Below are 17,500 nucleotides of genomic sequence, written 5' to 3'. Positions count from 1 at the left end.
GGTAGGGCAGCAGGTAGGGCAGCAGGTAGCCTAGCGGTCAGAACGTTGGGCCAGTAACTTAAAGGTCAGTGGTTTGAATCCCTGAAGCCGACGACAAGGTGAAATATAAACATCTGTTGATGTTCCCTTGAGCAAGGCACTTAACTCTAATTGCTCCTCTAAGTCACTCAGGAAAATGTAATTGATTATTTATATCAATCTCGTGGCCATTTGTTGTGGCAACTCCATCTCATTACAGAAACACTACTGCCTGCCTTCTGGCCTAACACCCACCATATCTGTTTTTTTTGGTCCATTTTATCAATTTTTTCAAACGTTAATATATTTTTTACTTTTTCTTTCCTTCATTCCATATTCCCTCCGTCCCGCCCTCCTCCACTGCTTATATCCTACCACCACCTCACCTACCACGTACCACTGGGCAGAAGAACCTACCATTCCTACACTTACTACCTGTAAGTAAACACTTTAACGTAACAGTGTTTAGTGCTTTTGCTTTACTACCATTGAGACTGGATCCATGCATGAGAGGAACCACGTCATTCTCATCTGTTCCTCTGATCTGGGTCGAATACACGTGTCAATTACTTTCAAATATTTGAGCTATGTTTGATTTAAAATGCCCTGTACAGTAAAACCAATTGTATTTGAGAAGAACCACGTCATTCTCATCTCTACCATGCTTTAGTTTCTGACAGAGAACTGAAGGACTCATATATTTTCCACTTGATGATCAGATTAATGTCACACTATGACATTTGCTTATAAAGCATGGGTCCTGTGTGGCTCATCCTCTCTCTCTCTCTCTCTCTCTCTCTCTCTCTCTCTCTCTCTCTCTCTCTCTCTCTCTCTCTCTCTCTCTCTCTCCTCTCCATCCCCTCTCCCTCTCCATCCCATCTCTCTCTCACCCTCTCCATCCCCTCTCCCTCTCATCCCCTCTCTCTCCCTCTCCATCCCATCTCTCTCTCTCCCTCTCCATCCTCTCTCCCTCTCCATCCCATCTCTCTCTCTCCCTCTCCATCCCCCCTCTCTCTCTCCCTCTCATCCCCTCTCTCTCTCTCTATCTCACTCTCTCTCTCCCTCTCCATCCCCTCTCAATTCAATTTTGAATTCAATTCAATTTCAATTTAAGGGCTTTATTGGCAAGGGAAACATATGTTAACATTGCCAACGCAAGTGAAGTAGATAGTAAACAAAAGTTAAATAAATAATAAATATTAACAGTAAACATTACACTCAGAAGTTCCAAAAGAATAAAGACATTTCAAGTGTCATATTATGTATATATACAGTGTTGTAACAATGTGCAAATAGTTAACATTTACATATACATTTACGTCATTTAGCAGACGCTCTTATCCAGAGCGACTTACAGTTAAAGTACAAAAGGGAAAATAAATAAACATAAATATGGGTTGGATTTACAATGGTGTTTGTTCTTCACTGGTTGCCCTTTTCTTGTGGCAACAGGTCACAAATCTTGCTGCTGTGATGGCACACTGTGGTATTTCACCCAATAGATATGGGAGTTTATCAAAATTGGATTTGTTTTCAAATTCTTTGTGGGTCTGTGTAATCTGAGGGAAATATGTGTCTCTAATATGGTCAAACATTTGGCAGGAAGTTAGGAAGTGCAGCTGAGTTTCCACCTCATTTTTTGGGCAGTGTGCACATAGCCTGTCTTCTCTTGAGAGCCATGTCTGCCTACGGCGGCATTTCTCAAGAGCAAGGCTATGCTCACTGAGTCTATACATAGTCAAATATGTCCTTAAATTTGGGTCAGTCACAGTGGTCAGGTATTCTGCCACTGTGTACTCTCTGTTTAGGGCCAAATGGCATTCTAGTTTGCTCTGTTTTTTTGTAAATGTGTCAAGTAATTATCGATTTATTTTCTCATGATTTGGTTGGGTCTAATTGTGTTGCTGTTCTGGGGCTCTGTTTGTGTACAGCTTGCTTAGGGGGCTCTTCTCCAGGTTCATTTCTCTGTACGTGATGGCTTTGTTATGGAAGGTTTGGGAATCACTTCCTTTTAGGTGGTTGTAGAATTTAATTGATATTTTCTGGATTTTGATCATTAGCGGGTATTGGTCTAATTCTGCTCTGCATGCATTATTTGGTGTTTTCCTTTTTTAAATTATTTGTTTATTTAACCAGGCAAGTCAGTTAAGAACAAATTCTTATTTACAATGACGGCCTACCCCGGCCAAACCCAGACGACGCTGGGCCAATTGTTTGCCGCCCTATGGGACTCCTAATCACGTCCGGATTGTGATACAGCCTGGAATCGAACCAGAGTCTGTAGAGACGCCTCAAATCAAATTTGTATTTGTCACATACGTGTTTAGCAGATGTTATTTCGAGTGTAGCGAAATGCTTGTGCTTCTAGATCTGACAGTGCAGTAATATCTAACAAGTAATATCTAACAATTTCAGAACATATACCCAATACACACAAATCTAGTAAGGAATGGAATTTAAGAATATATACATATATGGACAAGCAATGACAGAGTGGCATGGACTAAGATACAGTAGAATATTATAGAATAGAATGCAGTATATACATATGAGATGAGTAGTGCAAGATATGTAAACATTATGAAAGTGACTAGTGTTCCATTTCTTAAAGTGGCCAGTGATTTCAATAGGCAGCAGCAGCCTCTAATGTGCTAGTGATGGCTATTTAACAGTCTGATGGCCTTGAGATAGAAGCTTTTTTTCATTCTCTCGGTCCCAGCTTTGATGCACCTGTACTGACCTCGCCTTCTGGATGATAGCGGGGTGAACAGGCAGTGGCTCGGGTGGTTGATGTCCTTGATGATCTTTTTGGCCTTCCTGTGACATCGGGTGCTGTAGGTATCTTGGAGGGTGGGTAGTTTGCCCCGGTAATGCGTTCGGCAGACCGCACCACCCTCTGGAGAGCCCTGCTGTTGCGGTCGGTGCGGTTGCTGTACCGGGCGGTGACAGGATGCTCTCAATTGTGCATCTGTAAAAGTTTGTGAGGGTTTTAGGTGCCAAGCCAAATTTCTTCAGCCTCCTGAGGTTGATGAGGCTCTGTTGCGCCTTCTTCACCACACTGTCTGCGTGGGTGGACCATTTCAGTTTGTCAGTGATGTGTACGCCAAGGAACTTGAAGCTTTCCACCTTCTCCACTACGGTCCAGTCGATGTGGATAGTGGGGTGCACCCTCTGCTGTTTCCTGAAGTCCACGATCATCTCCTTTGTTTTGTTGACGTCGAGTGAGAGGTTATTTTCCTGGCACCACACTCCCAGAGCCCTCACCTCCTCCCTGTAGGCGGTCTCGTCATTGTTGGTAATCAAGCTGCAAACTGTTGTGTCGTCTGCAAACTTGATGATTGAGTTGGAGGCATGCTTGGCCACGCAGTCATGGGTGAACAGGGAGTACAGGAGGGAGCTGAGCACGCACCCTTGTGGGTCCACAGTGTTGAGGATCAGCGAAGTGGAGGTGTTGTGTCCTACCTTCACCACCTGGGGGCGGCCCGTCAGGAAGTCCAGGACCCAGTTGCACAGGGCGGGGTTCAGACCCAGGGCCTCGAGCTTAATGATGAGCTTGGAGGGTACTATGGTGTTGAATGCTGAGCTATAGTCATGAACATTATTCTTACATAGGTATTCCTCTTGTCCAGATGGGATAGGGCAGTGTGCAGTGTGATGGCGATTGCATCGTCTGTGGATCTATTGGGGTGGTAAGCAAATTGAAGTGGGTCTAGGGTGACAGGTAAGGTAGAGGTGATATGATTCTTGACTGGTCTCTCAAAGCACTTCATGATGACAGAGGTGAGTGCTACGGGGTGATAGTCATTTAGTTCAGTTACCTTTGCTTTCTTGGGTACAGGAACAATGGTGGCCATCTTGAAGCATGTGGGAACAGCAGACTGGGAAAGCGAGAGATTGAATATGTCCGTAAACACACCAGCCAGCTGGTCTGCGCATGCTCTGAGGTCGCGGCTAGGGATGCCGTCTGGGCCGGCAGCCTGGCGGGGGTTAACATGCTTAAATGTCTTACTCACGTCGGCCACGGAGAAGGAGAGCCCACATTCCTTGATAGTGGGCCCCGTCGGTGCCACTGTGTTATCCTCAAAGTGGGCGAAGAAGGTGTTTAGCTTGTCTGGAAGCGAGACGTTGGTGTCTGAGACATGGCTGGTTTTCCTTTTGTAGTCTGTGATTGTCTGTAGACCCTGCCACATACATCTCGTGTCTGAGCCGTTGAATTGCGACTCCACTTTGTCTCTATACTGATGTTTTGCCAGTTTAATTGCCTTGCGGAGTGAGTAGCTACACTGTTTGTATTCTGCCATATTCCCAGTCACCTTGCGATGGTTCGCGCTTTCAGTTATGCGCGAATGCTGCCATCTATCCACGGTTTCTGGTTAGGGTAGGTTTTAATAGTCACAGTGGGCACAACATCACCTATACACTTCCTGATAAACACAGTCACCGTTTCAGTGTATTCATCTAAATTATATTTGCAAGCTACCCGGAACATATCCCAGTCCGCGTGATCAAAACGATCTTGAAGCGGGGATTCCGATTGGTCAGACCAGCGTTGAATGGTCCTTAGCACGGGTACTTCCTGTTTGAGTTTCTGCCTACAGGAAGGGAGGAGCAAAATGGAGTTGTGGTCAGATTTGCCAAAAGGAAGGCGGGGGAGGGCCTTATAAATATCCCGGAAGATCGAATAGCAATCCCTGGCTTCAATAAATGCAGCCTCAGGATATGTGGTTTCCAGTTTGCATAAAGTCCAGTGAAGTTCTTTGAGGGCCGTCGTGGTATCGGCTTGAGGGGGGATATACACGGCCGTGACTATAACCGAAGAATATTATCTTGGGAGATAATACGGTCGGCATTTGATTGTGAGGTATTCAAGTTCGGGTGAACAAAAGGACTTGAGTTCCTGTATGTTACCATAATTACACCATGAGTCGTTAATCATGAAACACACACCTCCGCCCTTCTGCTTCCCGGAGAGATATTTATTCCTGTCTGCGCGATGAACTGAGAACCCATCTGGCTGGACCAATTTCGACAGAATATCCCCAGAGAGCCGTGTTTCCGTGAAACAAAGTATGTTACAGGCCTTGATTTCTCTCTGGAAAGAAATCCTTGCCCGGAGCTCGTCAACCTTGTTAACCAGAGACTGAACATTAGTGAGTAGTATACTTGGAAGCGGTGGGTGGTGTGCGCGCCTCCTAAGTCGGACCAGCAGGCCGCTCCGAGTGCCGCTCCTCCGCCGGCAATGTTTTGGGTCAGCCGCTGGAATCAGTTCAGTTGCCCTGGGGAGAGCAAACAAAGGATCTGCTTCGGGAAAGTCGTATTCCTGGTCGTGATGCTGGCTCTCTCTCTCTCTACCTCTACTCCTCTCTCTCTCTCTCTCTACCTCTCCACCCCCCCCTCTCTCTACCTCTCCATCCCCACCCCCCCCCCCTCTCTCTCTCTCTCTCTCTCTCTCTCTCTCTCTCTCTCTCTCTCTCTCTCTCTCTCCATCCCCTCTCTCTCTCTCTCTCTCTCTCTCTTCTCTCTCTCTCTCTCTCTCTCTCTCTTTCTCTCTTCTCTCTCTCTCTCTCTCTCTCTCTCTCTCTCTCTCTCTCTCTACCTCCCCATCCCCCTCTCTCTCTCTCTCTCTCTCTCTCTCTCTCTCTCTCTCTCTCTCTCTCTCTCTCTCTCTCTCTCTCTCTCTCTCTCTCTCTCTCTCTCTCTCTCTCTCTCCCTCTCTCTCTCTCTTCTCTCTCTCTCTCTCTCTCTCTACCTCTCCATCCCCCCCTCTCTCTCTCTCTCTCTCTCTCTCTCTCTACCTCTCCATCCCAGACTCTCCCTTCCCCTCTTCCTCACATAAGACAGCCTGTACCAGTACATTATCCCCTGACATGAATTAATGAGTGATATGATTGACACTTTGGAGCCTTGAGGATCTGAAGGCATGCTTTAAGATTTTTGTTCTGTTCTGAGACTTGAGGATGCGTTTTTGTGTGTGTGTGTGTGTGTGTGTGTGTGTGTGTGTGTGTGTGTGTGTGTGAGGTCAATGTTGTCATGTCATCAATAACAGGGACAGAGGTTAAGCCCCTCCCTCTCATCCAGCTATCTCCCTGCCTGTCAATGGAACCCAACCACACACACACACCCTTCTATCTCCCTGCCTGTCAATGGAACCCAACCACACACACACACCCTGCTATCTCCCTGCCTGTCAATGGAACCCAACCACACACACACACACTGCTATCTCCCTGCCTGTCAATGGAGCCCAACCACACACACACACCCTGCTATCTCCCTGCCTGTCAATGGAGCCCAACCACACACACACACCCTGCTATCTCCCTGCCTGTCAATGGAGCCCAACCACACACACACACACCCTGCTATCTCCCTGCCTGTCAATGGAATCCAATACAGGCAACAGGACCATTTACCCCCCAAGGACACACAGCCTCGCTCTGCCAATATACTGACAATGAGGTAGAAGGGGATGAAAGAGGGGGGAGGGAGTGAGGGAAGGAAGAGAGAGCGGGGTAGAGAGAGACGAATGGAGAGAGAGAGGGAGAGAGAGGCCTTGGTTCCCATCATGCATTTCACATGGGAGCGTCTAACCGCCTGTCTCTGACTCTCTATTGTTGTGTAAAACGGCTAGCATCAGCATCATGAAAATGAGCAGCAAGAGGCTGAGGTCTCCCATGCTCTCTCTCTCTCTCTCTCTCTCTCTCTCTCTCTCTCTCTCTCTCTCTCTCTCTCTCTCTCTCTCTCTCTCTCTCTCTCTCTCTCTCTCTCTCTCTCTCTCTCTCTCTCTCTCTCTCTCTCTCTCTCTCTCTCTCTCTCTCTCTCTCTCTCTCTCTCTCTCTCTCTCTCTCTCTCCCCTTCTCTCTCTCTCTCTCCCTCCCATCCTCTCTCTCTCTCTCCCTCCCATCCTCTCTCTCTCTCTCTCTCCCTCCATCCGTCTGTCCGTCCGGTCCTTATCACTACAACAGGCAGTGCTATAACAGAGCCTGTTAGACTATTCTGCGTCCCAAATGACACCCTATTCCCTATGGGCTCAGGTCAAAAGTAGTGCACTACAAAGGGAGTATAGTGCAATTTGGGAAGCATAGCGTTTAGCAGAATGTGCTGAGTGCACTAACACCTTCATTTAAACCTACAAGGCTGCCAGAACATTGAGCAAGAATCATATTAATTGGTACAAGATCGTGTACGTGGCTGGTTCTGACGGTCTCTGCATTCTGATGAGGGAGGAGAGGAGGGAAGAAGGGAAGAGTGGAGAGGGGAAGAGTGGAGGGGAAATGGAAAGAGAGGAGAGGAGAACAGAGGAGAGGAGCAGGGAAGAGAGGAGGGGGAGGTGAGGGGAGCTAGAACAATAATGGAAAGGAATGGTACTAGGAGCTGTATTGAGATTGAGTAGATGTAGAGAATGGTCTTATTATAGTCTCTTCTATAGAGAATGGTTTTTATTATAGTCTTTTCTATAGAGGATGGTCTTATTATAGCCTCTTCTATAGAGAATGGTCTTATTATAGTCTCTTCTATAGAGAATGGTCTTATTATAGTCTCTTCTATAGAGAATTGTCTTATAGTCTCTTCTATAGAGGATGGTCTTATTATAGCCTCTTATATAGAGGATGGTCTTATTATAGTCTCTTCTATAGAGAATGGTCTTATAGCCTCTTCTATAGAGAATGGTCTTATTATAGCCTCTTCTATAGAGGATGGTCTTATTATAGTCTCTTCTATAGAGAATGGTCTTATTATAGCCTCTTCTATAGAGAATGATCTTATTATAGTCTCTTCTATAGAGGATGGTCTTATTATAGCCTCTTCTATAGAGGATGGTCTTATTATAGTCTCTTCTATAGAGGATGGTCTTATTATAGCCTCTTCTATAGAGGATGGTCTTATTATAGTCTCTTCTATAGAGAATGGTCTTATTATAGCCTCTTCTATAGAGAATGGTCTTATTATAGTCTCTTCTATAGAGGATGGTCTTATTATAGTCTCTTCTATAGAGAATGGTCTTATTATAGTCTCTTCTATAGAGGATGGTCTTATTATAGTCTATTCTATAGAGAATGGTCTTATAGCCTCTTCTATAGAGGATGGTCTTATTATAGTCTCTTCTATAGAGGATTGTTTTATTATAGCCTCTTCTATAGAGGATGGTCTTATTATAGTCTCTTCTATAGAGGATGGTCTTATTATAGCCTCTTCTATAGAGAATGGTCTTATTATAGTCTATTCTATAGAGAATGGTCTTATAGTCTCTTCTATAGAGGATGGTCTTATTATAGTCTCTTCTATAGAGGATGGTCTTATTATAGCCTCTTCTATAGAGAATGGTCTTATTATAGTCTCTTCTATAGAGAATGGTCTTATTATAGTCTCTTCTATAGATAATGGTCTTATTATAGCCTCTTCTATAGAGAATGGTCTTATTATAGTCTCTTCTATAGAGGATGGTCTTATAGCCTCTTCTATAGAGGATGGTCTTATTATAGCCTCTTCTATAGAGAATGGTCTTATAGCCTCTTCTATAGAGGATGGTCTTACAGTGCCTTCGGAAAGTATTCAGACCCCTTGACTTTTTCCACATTATGTTACGTTACAGCCATATTCTAAAGTTGATCAAATCGTTTTTTTTACCCTCATCAATCTACACACAATATCCATTCATGACAAAGCAAAAACAGGTTTTTAGAAATGTTTGCTAATTCATTAAAAATACAATTACTGAAATATTACATTTAGATAAGTATTGAGACCCTTTAATCACTACTTTGTTGAAGCACCTTTGGCAGCGATTACAGCCTAGAGTCTTCTTGGATATGACGCTACAAGCTTGGCACACCTGTATTTGGGGAGTTTCTCCCATTCTTCTCTGCAGATCCTCTCAAGCTCTGTCAGGTTGGATGGGGAACGTTGCTGCACAGCTATTTTCAGGTCTCTCCAGAGATGTTCGATCTAGTTCAAGTCCGGGCTCTGGCTGGGCCACTCAAGGACATTCAGAGACTTGTCCCGAAGCCACTCCTGTGTTGTCTTGGCTATGTGCTTAGGGTTGTTGTCCTGTTGGAAGGTGAACCTTCGTCCCAGTCTGAAGTCCTGAGCGCTCTGGAGCAGATTTCATCAAGGATCTCTCTGTACTTTGCTCCGTTCATCTTTCCCTCGATCCTGACTAGTCTCCCAGTCCCTGCCGCTGAAAAACATCCCCACAGCATGATTCTGCTACCACCATGCTTCACTGTAGGGATGGTGCCAGGTTTCCTCCAGATGAGACGCTTGGCATTCAGGCCAAAGAGTTCAATATTGGTTTCATCAGACCAGAGAATCTTGTTTCTCATGGTCTGAGAGTCTTTATGTGCCTTTTGGAAAACTCCAAGCGGGCTGTCATGTTCCTTTTACTGAGGAGTGTTTTCGTCTGGCCACTCTACCATAAAGGCCTGATTGGTGGAGTGCTGTAGAGATGGTTGTCCTTCTGGAAGGTTCTCCCATCTCTACACAGGAACTCTAGAGCTCTGTCAGAGTGACCATCGGGTTCTTGGTCACCTCCCTGACCAAGGCCCTTCTCCCCCGATTGCTCAGTTTGGCCGGGCGGCCAGCTCTAGGAAGAGTCTTGGTGGTTCCAAACTTCTTCCATTTAAGAATGATGGAGGCCACTGTATTCTTGGGGACCTTCAATGCTGCAGAAATGTTTTGGTACCCTTCCCCAGATCTGTGCCTCGACACAATCCTGTCTCGGAGCTCTACAGACAATTCCTTCAACCTCCTGGCTTGGTTTTTGCTCTGACATGCACTGTCAACTGTGGGACTTATATAGACAGGTGTTTGCCTTTCCAAATCATGTCCAATCAATTGAATTTACCACAGGTGGACTCCAATCAAGTTGTAGAAACATCTCAAGGATGATCAATGGAAACAGGATGCACCTGAACTCAATTTCGAGTCTCATAGCAAAGGATCTGAATACTTATGGAAATAAGGTATTTCTGTTTTTTAGGTTGAATAAATGTACAAACATATCTAAAAACATGTTTTCACTTTGTCATTATGGGTTATTGTGTGTAGATTGATGAGGATTTTCTGTTTATTTAATCGATTTTAGAATAAGGCAGTAACATAACAAAATGTGGAAAAGGTAAAGGGTTCTGAATACTTTTCCAAAGGCACTGTATAGCCTCTTCTATAGAGAATGGTCTTATTATAGTCTCTTCTATAGAGGATGGTCTTATTATAGTCTATTCTATAGAGAATGGTCTTATTATAGTCTATTCTATAGAGAATGGTCTTATAGCCTCTTCTATAGAGGATGGTCTTATTATAGCCTCTTCTATAGAGGATGGTCTTATTATAGTCTCTTCTATAGAGAATGGTCTTATAGCCTCTTCTATAGAGAATGGTCTTATTATAGTCTCTTCTATAGAGAATGGTTTTATTATAGTCTCTTCTATAGAGGATGGTCTTATAGCCTCTTCTATAGAGGATGGTCTTATTATAGTCTATTCTATAGAGAATGGTCTTATTATAGTCTCTTCTATAGAGGATGGTCTTATAGCCTCTTCTATAGAGGATGGTCTTATTATAGTCTATTCTATAGAGAATGGTCTTATTATAGTCTCTTCTATAGAGGATGGTCTTATAGCCTCTTCTATAGAGAATGGTCTTATTATAGTCTCTTCTATAGAGGATGGTCTTATTATAGTCTCTTCTATAGAGAATGGTCTTATTATAGTCTCTTCTATAGAGAATGGTCTTATTATAGCCTCTTCTATAGAGCATGGTCTTATTATAGTCTCTTCTATAGAGGATGGTCTTATTATAGTCTCTTCTATAGAGAATGGTCTTATTATAGTCTCTTCTATAGAGGATGGTCTTATTATAGTCTCTTCTATAGAGAATGGTCTTATTATAGTCTCTTCTATAGAGAATGGTCTTATTATAGCCTCTTCTATAGAGCATGGTCTTATTATAGTCTCTTCTATAGAGGATGGTCTTATTATAGTCTCTTCTATAGAGGATGGTCTTATTATAGTCTCTTCTATAGAGGATGGTCTTATTATAGTCTCTTCTATAGAGGATGGTCTTATTATAGTCTCTTCTATAGAGAATGGTCTTATTATAGTCTCTTCTATAGAGGATGGTCTTATAGCCTCTTCTATAGAGGATGGTCTTATTATAGCCTCTTCTATAGAGGATGGTCTTATTATAGTAATTATACGATGTACACACATAATATTAGATTATGATTTCAGTGTGTGATATGGGGGTTAGATACATGTTTATTTCCACATTATAAAGAAGCCATTGTTCCTAAAGATTAGAACTGAAATGTTGATCTGAGCCTTGCTGTAGGAAAATCACGTCAGTGTCCGACTTTTGGCTGTCGCAGACTTCACTCCTCCACAGTTTATAGTTTTATTTATTTGGGTGTATTTTTTTACCGTTATTTTACCAGGTACAGTTGGAAGTTTACATACACCTTAGCCAAAAACATTTAAACTCAGTTTTTCACAATTCCTGACATTTAATCCTAGTGAAAAGGCCTCCTTGTAGCTCAGTTGGTAGAGCATGGTGTTTGCAACGCCAGGGTTGTGGGTTTGATTCCCACGGGGGGCCAGTATGAAAATGTATGCACTCACTAACTGTAAGTCGCTTTGGATAAGAGCATCTGCTAAATGACTAAAATGTGAAAGGTCAGTTAGGATCACCACTTTATTTTAAGAATGTGAAATGTCAGAATAATAGTAGAGAGAATGATTTATTTCAGCTTTAATTCCTTTCATCACATTCCCAGTGGGTCAGAAGTTTACATTCACTCAATTAGTATTTGGTAGCATTGCCTTTAAATTGTTTAACTTGGGTCAAATGTTTCGGGTAGCCTTCCACAAGCTTCCCACAATAACTTGGGTGAATTTTGTCCCATTCCTCCTGACAGAGCTGGTGTAACTGAGTCAGGTTTAATAATAATAATACGCCATTTAGCAGACGCTTTTATCCAAAGCGACTTACAGTCATGCGTGCATATATATTTTTGTGTATGGGTGGTCCCGGGGATCGAACCCACTACCCTGGCGTTACAAGCGATGTGCTTGTAAGCTGAGCTACAGAGGACTTGACATACTTGACATTATGGAGTGTTTGTGTAGATCGATTACAAATCAATACAATTAAATCTATTTCAATCCCATTTTGTCATGCAACAAAATGTGAAAAAAGTTGAAGGGGGAGTTTCTATAGGCTACTTTCTGTCCCACTAACACTAACACTAAATAATATAAAAGGTGAAATATTAACTTTGTAAAGTGGTGTGATTGTGATAACGTACAGGAACTCAAGTCCTTTTGTTCACCCAACCTAGAATACCTCACAATCAAATGCCGACCGTATTACCTCCCAAGATAATTATCTTCGGTCATGGTCACAGCCGTGTATATTCCCCCTCAAGCCGTGAGCTGCATTGTGTTGTAGAATGAGGACTTGAACAGGCAGGTCAATACTGTATTGTTGCTGGTTAAATAGGAGAGAGCGGTTCTATTGTGTGTGTGTGTGTGTGTGTGTGTGTGTGTGTGTGTGTGTGTGTGTGTGTGTGTGTGTGTGTGTGTGTGTGTGTGTGTGTGTGTGTGTGTGTGTGTGTGTGTGTGTGTGTGTGTGTGTGTGTGTGTGTGTGGAGTACAGTCAGAGTAGAATTTCTATGGGGTAGAGTACCATGATAAGTATTTATTTCTATGGAGTAGAGTACCATGATAAGTATTTATTTCTATGGAGTAGAGTACCATGATAAGTATTTATTTCTATGGAGTAGAGTACCATGATAAGTATTTATTTCTATGGGGTAGAGTACCATGATAAGTATTTATTTCTATGGAGTAGAGTACCATGATAAGTATTTATTTCTATGGGGTAGAGTACCATGATAAGTATTTATTTCTATGGGGTAGAGTACCATGATAAGTATTTATTTCTATGGGGTAGAGTACCATGATAAGTATTTATTTCTATGGGGTAGAGTACCATGATAAGTATTTATTTCTATGGGGTAGAGTACCATGATAAGTATTTATTTCTATGGAGTAGAGTACCATGATAAGTATTTATTTCTATGGAGTAGAGTACCATGATAAGTATTTATTTCTATGGAGTAGAGTACCATGATAAGTATTTATTTCTATGGGGTAGAGTACCATGATAAGTATTTCTTTCTATGGAGTAGAGTACCATGATAAGTATTTATTTCTATGGGGTAGAGTACCATGATAAGTATTTCTTTCTATGGAGTAGAGTACCATGATAAGTATTTATTTCTATGGGGTAGAGTACCATGATAAGTATTTATTTCTATGGAGTAGAGTACCATGATAAGTATTTATTTCTATGGGGTAGAGTACCATGATAAGTATTTATTTCTATGGAGTAGAGTACCATGATAAGTATTTATTTCTATGGGGTAGAGTACCATGATAAGTATTTATTTCTATGGGGTAGAGTACCATGATAAGTATTTATTTCTATGGGGTAGAGTACCATGATAAGTATTTATTTCTATGGGGTAGAGTACCATGATAAGTATTTATTTCTATGGGGTAGAGTACCATGATAAGTATTTATTTCTATGGAGTAGAGTACCATGATAAGTATTTATTTCTATGGAGTAGAGTACCATGATAAGTATTTATTTCTATGGAGTAGAGTACCATGATAAGTATTTATTTCTATGGGGTAGAGTACCATGATAAGTATTTCTTTCTATGGAGTAGAGTACCATGATAAGTATTTATTTATATGGGGTAGAGTACCATGATAAGTATTTCTTTCTATGGAGTAGAGTACCATGATAAGTATTTATTTCTATGGGGTAGAGTACCATGATAAGTATTTATTTCTATGGAGTAGAGTACCATGATAAGTATTTATTTCTATGGGGTAGAGTACCATGATAAGTATTTATTTCTATGGAGTAGAGTACCATGATAAGTATTTATTTCTATGGGGTAGAGTACCATGATAAGTATTTATTTCTATGGGGTAGAGTTCCATGATAAGTATTTATTTCTATGGGGTAGAGTACCATGATAAGTATTTCTTTCTATGGGGTAGAGTTCCATGATAAGTATTTATTTATATGGGGTAGAGTACCATGATAAGTATGTATTTCTATGGGGTAGAGTACCATGATAAGTATTTATTTCTATGGGGTAGAGTTCCATGATAAGTATTTATTTATATGGGGTAGAGTTCCATGATAAGTATTTATTTCTATGGGGTAGAGTACCATGATAAGTATTTATTTCTATGGGGTAGAGTTCCATGATAAGTATTTATTTATATGGGGTAGAGTTCCATGATAAGTATTTATTTATATGGGGTAGAGTACCATGATAAGTATTTATTTCTATGGGGTAGAGTTCCATGATAAGTATTTATTTATATGGGGTAGAGTTCCATGATAAGTATTTATTTATATGGGGTAGAGTTCCATGATAAGTATTTATTTATATGGGGTAGAGTACCATGATAAGTATTTATTTCTATGGGGTAGAGTTCCATGATAAGTATTTATTTATATGTGGTAGAGTTCCATGATAAGTATTTATTTATATGGGGTAGAGTTCCATGATAAGTATTTATTTCTATGGGATAGAGTACCATGATGAGGCTCACCACACATTCACTGCTTAATCTGGTCTGGCCCCCTGTTCCAATCTATTTTCAATGTGCACAAAATATCTGTTTGTCTGAGTATAGGGTAGTTTTGTTCCTGACTGTATTGAGTTGAATTGGCCTGAAGGAGGCCCAAAAAGCGTCCAGTCCAAAGACAACCCAAATGTACATTATCTGCTGCACAAAATAGCATTTTTTTTGTCCCAGAATCGTGTGGTTCTGGAGGAAGTCCTGAAAGCAAGTTGTTTCTTGAGGCAAACAAACTCTATTATTGCTGTAATGCCTTCTCCACCCCAGGATTCAATGACTAATTGACCATCATCGGGCCCGCTGATTGATGTATCTGCCTTCACAAGACTAAGCCTTGCCAAATGAATTAGATGGTAAATGGTATGGATCGAATTGCTTGGCTCGAATTGGGAGGAAAAAGTTTTAAATGAATGTAACTTCTCTCTCTCTTTACCACAGTCTTTTCTACCCAATCCTTCAATGTCTTTCCAGGTATGAGTCATCTCTAACATCTAACATCTGTTTCAACTAATATCTCTCTGTTGTTAGTCTGTTCTTTTCTCATTAACAGAAGGCAGAGAAGCGTAAGGAGACGTTGAGCAACACTAAAGTAGGACATTATAATTATTGATTCATTGATTATTGATTCGTTGTTGATTTGTTGTTGTTTGTCTTGTGTTCTCCTAAACAGGAAGCTGGCTAAGAAGCGTAAGGAGACGTTGAGCAGTGCTCGGCAGGAGATGACAGTGATGGTGAACTCCATGGACAGGAGTTATGCGGAGCAGGGGACAAACTGTGACGAGGCCTTGTCCTTCATGGACACACATAACCACACCCTCAACACTAGGAGCGAGTGCACCCTCACACTCAATGGGAGAAGTAAGTTGTACTGGAAAAATACATACCTTCAGACTTTGATTGGCCTTTTTTTTCCCCTTCTGAAATCAATAGTATTGATCAAATATCTTATCCCTATACTGTAGTATGCTTTGACTCCAGCCACTCAAGTCATAGACTGTTCTCTCTCTGCTACCGCACAACAAGCGGTACTGATGCACCAAGTCTGGAACCAACAGGACCCTGAACAGCTTCTACCCGCAAGTCATAAGACTGCTAAATAGTTAGTTAACACTAGAACTGCTAAAGACCAACAGGCATTGACATTAGATTTTCTGAAATGTAAAAAATCAGCCCCCCCAAAAAATCTAAGTTCTGCTCCTTCCTTGACTTTTCCTAAATGTTTGTATTTTACATTGCTCATTTGTTAGAATGTTGAAGTCACATTCAGAAAAGTATTTAGAGCCTTTTTACCTGTATTTCTTTCACACCTATCCCCAAAGTAAAACCATTGAAATGATTGCATGTTGCATTTATATTTTTTGTTCAGTATAGTTATAATAAATAAAACAGTCCCATAACAGCTTCTTTTTACAAAGCGTAAATAGAAGCTGTTATGGGACTGTTTTATTTACCATAACTTTACTGACAATAACTATACTGAACAAAAAATATAAATGCAACATGCAATAATTTCAATGGTTTTACTGAGTTACAGATCATATAAGGAAGTCAGTCAATTTAAATAAATTCATTAGGGCCTAATCTATTGATTTCACATGAGTGGGCAGGGGCGCAGCCATGGGTGGTCCTGGGAGGGCATAGGCCCACCCACTTGGGCACCAGGTCCACCCACTGTGGAGCCAGGCCCAGCCAATCAGAATGAGTTTTACCCCACAAGAGGGCTTTATTACAGACCAAAATACTCCTCAGTTTCATCAGCTGTCCGGATGGCTGGTCTCAGACGATCCTGCAGGTGAAGAAGTCGGATGTGGAGGTCCTGGGCTGGCGTGGTTACACGTGGTCTGCGGTTGTGAGGCCGGTTGGACATACTGCCAAATTCTGTAAAATGACGTTGGAGGTGGCTTATAGTAGAGAAATTAACATTACATTAACTGGTAACAGCTCTGGTGGACATTCCTGCAGTCAGCATGCCAATTGCACGCACCCTCAAAACTTGATACATCTGTGGCATTGCGTTGTGTGACAAAACTGCACATTTTAGAGTGGCCTTTTATTGTCCCCGGCACAAGGTGCATCTATGTAATGATCATACTGTTTAATCAGCTTCTTGATATGCCACACCTGTCAGGTGGATGGATTATCTTGGCAAAGGAGAAATGCTCACTAACAGGGATGTAAACAAATTTGTGCAGAAAATTTGAGAGAAATAAGCATATGGCATATTTGTGCGTATGGAACATTTCTGGGATCTAAAACATTTAGATTTTGGGGTGTAGTTACCCTTAAATGCAAGCGTGCACCAGGAAGAGACCTTTGTTTGGTTAAGCGGTGTTGCTGTAGAACAAATGGCCACTGGAGTGATGCAAATGATCACGGTATAATTCTGCCAGGCAGGCTACTTTGTAGTTAACATTTACTTGCGAAGGTTTTGGGGGAAAGCCATTCCTTCCCTACCAGAAGAAGGTTATCATTAGCATCATCGCTAACGGCTACACAAAGTGTAGACATACTCGCGCACCGCACACATGCACACAGACAGGGGTATTCCTGTGCCCTTTCAGAAAGTTCATGGAAATACCAATCACTGATGCATTTTGTTCATGTCTTATGATTGACTTGGGCAAATTAATGCGTTTTCTAACAAGTTGAATAGATTTAGTTGATTTCCTACTAAGTTCAATAAATGTTTGAATATTGTTGAATTTCGGTTTAATGTCTGGATTCCGTGATTCGGTCCGCAACGCCTATTTTATAGGGCCCTAGTCCATGAACTTGTCATAAATCAACATAGGATATGCCCCCCCCCCCCCCACAG

General features: G+C 41.8%; 1 protein-coding gene across 1 annotated transcript in view; it reads left to right on the top strand.

Annotated features, from left to right (window-relative positions):
• Positions 1 to 15,456: 15,456 nt before the first annotated feature.
• The window catches only part of LOC311121958 (plexin-A2-like), a gene marked incomplete at its 3' end in the record, with an annotated part of 123,335 nt that continues 121,291 nt past the window's right edge, over positions 15,457 to 17,500 (top strand). The window contains exon 1 of the mRNA XM_084196386.1: positions 15,457 to 15,543. The remainder of the gene's footprint in view (positions 15,544 to 17,500) is intronic.

The sequence above is a fragment of the Coregonus lavaretus genome (assembly GCF_964263955.1).
Source record: "Coregonus lavaretus genome assembly, contig: HAP1_SCAFFOLD_926, whole genome shotgun sequence".
Classification (NCBI taxonomy): domain Eukaryota; kingdom Metazoa; phylum Chordata; class Actinopteri; order Salmoniformes; family Salmonidae; genus Coregonus; species Coregonus lavaretus.
Note: the sequence above shows the minus strand (reverse complement) of the source record. Positions and strands in the feature narration are given on the sequence as shown.